The sequence below is a fragment of the Tupaia chinensis genome, unplaced genomic scaffold, assembly GCF_000334495.1.
Source record: "Tupaia chinensis unplaced genomic scaffold, TupChi_1.0 Scaffold000292_1, whole genome shotgun sequence".
NCBI lineage: Eukaryota > Metazoa > Chordata > Mammalia > Scandentia > Tupaiidae > Tupaia > Tupaia belangeri.
In genome coordinates, this window is record NW_006159777.1 from 423552 (window position 1) to 427613 (window position 4062).

A 4062-nucleotide genomic window follows, 5' to 3' on the forward strand; every position below is an offset into this window, starting at 1 on the left:
CGTCGTGTATGCCCTGGGAAATGTCAGTCCCGGCCATTGGGGTGGTGTGGGGGCACTGGTGAATTCAGCCTTGGGCTCGATACACGTTTAACCAGGGTGAGGATGACACCCACTGAAACAGGTGTTTATGATGGTTTCTGTGAGCCCCACGACGCTAGTGCGGTCACGTGAGAGCTCATGGATGGGAGAGGTCAAGTCTGGCTGAAAGTGAGTACACATGATTTTGAAATTAACATTGAGAGCAGTGAGTAGCCCGAACTTGGCCACAGTGTGGAAATAGTTGTGGGGTCACCAGCAGGTTTTAAGGCACATGTCAGGAAGACAGCAGAGGTAGAGAAGCTGAGCGTAAACATGCATAGTTTGGAAATATTGACCATATGGAAAAAAGGAATGCTCAGGTTTGAGTGAGGGATCTGGCAAGTAAAGGAGATAAAATGGAACATTCTAGGAAGCGAAAACTTCAGTGGTAGATCCGTAAGGGACATTTTCTATTTCCCTTTTTGAAGAATGTCAGTTGGGATGGACTGTGGAGATGCTGTTGTCATTATTTAACAACTAAAGAAGTTGACAGTTTTGAGAGCACTCTCACCTCCCTCTTCTTGTTGGTGTCTTACCAGAACATTACATGGTGAGGTTTGCTTGGTTTATTCCCTTTCCGCAGACGAGGGGCCTGCCCCATAACTAGGACCCTTTCCATGAATGAGAAGTGGAGGAAGCAGGAGCAGTGGTGGTCTCTTGTCTGAGCTGCATAGTTCTTGTCTATGGCAGCCCGTTCAGTTCATCCCGTCTCCAGGACTCTGAAACCTACCGAGCTTCCTTAGCATGTTTCCTCTAACACAGTAAACAACCAGAGGCCAGAGCTGCTGCTTGCTTAAAAACAAAAACAACAAAAAAATGTTGAGAGCATAGAGCATAATGCATGCACATAGGAGAAAACTCCTTTAGGAATGAGTGCCTCCTCATCACCTCATTTCAAGAGCCTACTTTCTAAGTGCCTGTCACACTCATTAGAGAACCTTAGGAGGTATGGTAGGGTTACTTCTTTGGTGCAATCAGTTTATACTGTGCTCCTGAAATGGCAACCTTTGCTAGTCAGTCCCTGAACAACATTTACTGAGCCCTTCTTGCATCGGAAAAACTATGGAGAGATTCAGAAGGAATAAGAGATGTGGTCTTTGTCTGCAGAGAACTGATAATCTAGGAAAAAATGACCAAAGTATATCTATTCATACAAGGTAATGCTAAAGCAGCCCCCGAATCCTGCTGTTGAAGGGGTGGGAGACCTCCCGGCATGGTTCCAGGTGCTCTCCGGAGTCGGTGGCTCTCTGAAATGGCCAGCAGGCAAGAGTTGTGTCTCTGAAGAGTTGAATTTCATTAGAGACCTCTGGAAGAGAGGGGCAATTTCGGTTCTTGGAGACTTTACTACATAAAAATCTGTGTGATAGAGAACCACCAGTTAGCGTTATGGCTATGTTGCTGGACTCCCACGTAGTCGACTGCGGTTCGCGTTCCAGACCCAGTGGCTTAAAACTCACACCGGGCGTGTGTACGTGCGTGGCCAAGATCCCGGGAGGAGAATGGAACAGAAGGGATTGCAGCGTGTCCATCCACCCTGGGGGGTTGATTTCTCGCTTTCTGTCTCTTTGTCTCTCTCTGTCTGTCTGGCGAGTGCACACACCCTATAGCGAAAAAAACCTCTCCAAAAAAAAAAAATCTGTGTGGTCAGTGAACCCATGCTAATCCATTCTGTCACTTAGAACAGAAAATACCCCAAACTGGATGATGATAAAAATAGAGGTGTATTCAGCTGATGCTTTGGAGGGCCATAGTCCCCGGGGTCCTCTGGTGGGCTGCATCCGCAGGGCTGCGTGCAGGACAGCGATCTGCGCCACGTGGGGTCCTGCCTCCTTGTTTCCTCCTCTTTGACCTTCTCCCAGTCATTAGCTCTCATGTGATTCTGCTTTTGATGCCATAATTGGATCAAGTGTGCACCCTCTTAATCCTATTTCAGCGGTTTGACACATAAATTTGGGGAGGATGTGCTCTAACTAGAGCGGAGCCATGGGCCCAGGGTCAGTCCGGAGAGCTGACTTTGATGACACGGGACATCAGTAACTTTCGTTGGGACTCTGGCCAGACTGCTTCACATCCCCGACCTGTTTCCTTGTCCATAAAGGAATCTGTGGGTCAGTATCGATCGAGAACCAGAAGGTGGAAAGCCCCCTCTTAGCAGGTGTGTGAGCAGAGCAGAGCTGCCCAGTTCACCAGCTAGGACACTCCACTCTGTATGGAGGCAGCTGCGTTTGGGGCACAATCAGCATTTCAAAGACAGATCCAGCAACCTATTTCCTCCCTTCACCAAAAATGTTTTCACTGACTCAGAAAGTGCCAGATCAGTGAAGTTTTGTTATAATGCAAAAGCTGACAATAGTCCTTCAGTGCTTGAAAATAAACATGCAGCACTGGCTTGTGCTGATTCCCTTCACAGAGGGGAAACAACACGGAAAGCAAAATTTCTGTTTCACGGGAGGGCCTTAGAGAAAGTGACTATTTCTAAAAGTAATTTGTTGAAGTGGAATTCACATAACATAAAATTAGTGAACAATTACAAGGCATTCAGTTTATTCGTAATGTTGTACACCACTACCTCCATCAAGTTCCAGAACTTTCTGATCCCTCCCTCCTCATGCCCATTAGGCAGTTGCTCTCCAAGGAGGAGGCAATTTTGTTTTGCTATAGGGCACATGTGCTTTCCTGAGAGAGGGAATGTGAGAAATCACCCCCTGGGAATGGCCATACCATAGTCCCTTCTTACTTATTTTCCTCTTGGGATTGTGGGCATGCATACACACCTCCGCGGTGTGTTTTTCAAGCTGCTAAGTCTAGGTCCGGGACTCCAACCATGCAGCTGACTCTGTGGAATCCAGTACCTTAATTACCATGCCATCTCCTGGCCTGAGAAGGTAAATTTTGAAAAAGCCAAGAAAAGCTAACCCAGATGTAGTAGGGACTGGGTCTGTACCTCCCAAAGGCACGGCGTGCATGTTCCCCTCCCTCATCCCCATTTGCAGCTGCACGTGTAACATGGTGCTTTGTGCTCTAAGCACCACTGTGTGCACCACACCATCCCACAGCTCACAAAGGGTTAACAAGCATGCGCTCTGAGGTCAAACACCCTGGCTGCGAGTCTTAAACCTGCTACTGAGGGGTTGCATAAGCCTCATCTTTAGGGTGAGAGCAATAAAATGTATCTCAGAGGGGTAGTATGATGTCTTAAAGTAATCATGTGTGTGAACATTTATCTTAATGAATAGAGAAAAAGGAGTCACGGTCAACAAGAAGAGGTCGTTTACCTCTGAGGAGGAGGCAGGCACTCTCTGTGTCCTACCAAAAGTCAGAGCAGGGCTCCGGGTGAGCCTGCCTGTTAGTGTGGCTGACCTCTGTGGCTGCTCGCTGAGATCAGTCTATGTTTGGAGCCCCGAGGGTTGCATTTCCAGTGTCTGGGGCCATCGCCGGGGCACTGGAGCTCTCCCTGTTTCCTATTTGGACGTTAGCCAGTTTGTTCGAATCAGCTTAGCCTGAGTCCAATGATTCACCGCAGGGTAAAATGCGACCCCAAATAACAAGTCTCCCAGACTGCATCCCCCGATCAGATAACGCCCTTCCCGGACTGACTGGGATCAGCGCTTCTGCTTCATAGACATGGTTTTCCTTCGTCCCACCTTCCTCATTATTTTTCCTTCTCACGCTGTCGCATATGCGGGCAAGAGACAAGAGAATCTTGAGACATAACCTCTGTAAATCCGACGTAGTATGGGCAGAGCACTGGGTTTTACCACCAATGCCAGTTCTGTGTTCAGTTTCCCACTGGGGCGTGTTTTCAGTTGTCCTAGTGGGAAGGATAGGTCTTCATTTTGGCACACAGTTCCCTCTTAGTCATAAAAATGTCGAGAGTGACCCTCCTAAAGCCCCCAAACTCCAGTGTTCTGCCTGAATTTTTCACACTAGCTTTTCCTTTTTTTCTTTTCTTCTTCTTCTTTTTTTTTTTTTTTTTTTTTTTTT

The 4062-nt window shown here is 47.5% G+C and overlaps 1 protein-coding gene across 2 annotated transcripts in view; it reads left to right on the forward strand.

Annotated features, from left to right (window-relative positions):
* Window positions 1–4062, forward strand: part of OPCML (opioid binding protein/cell adhesion molecule like) — a 585692-nt gene that overhangs the window by 423545 nt on the left and 158085 nt on the right. The gene's annotated exons all lie outside the window — the stretch shown is intronic.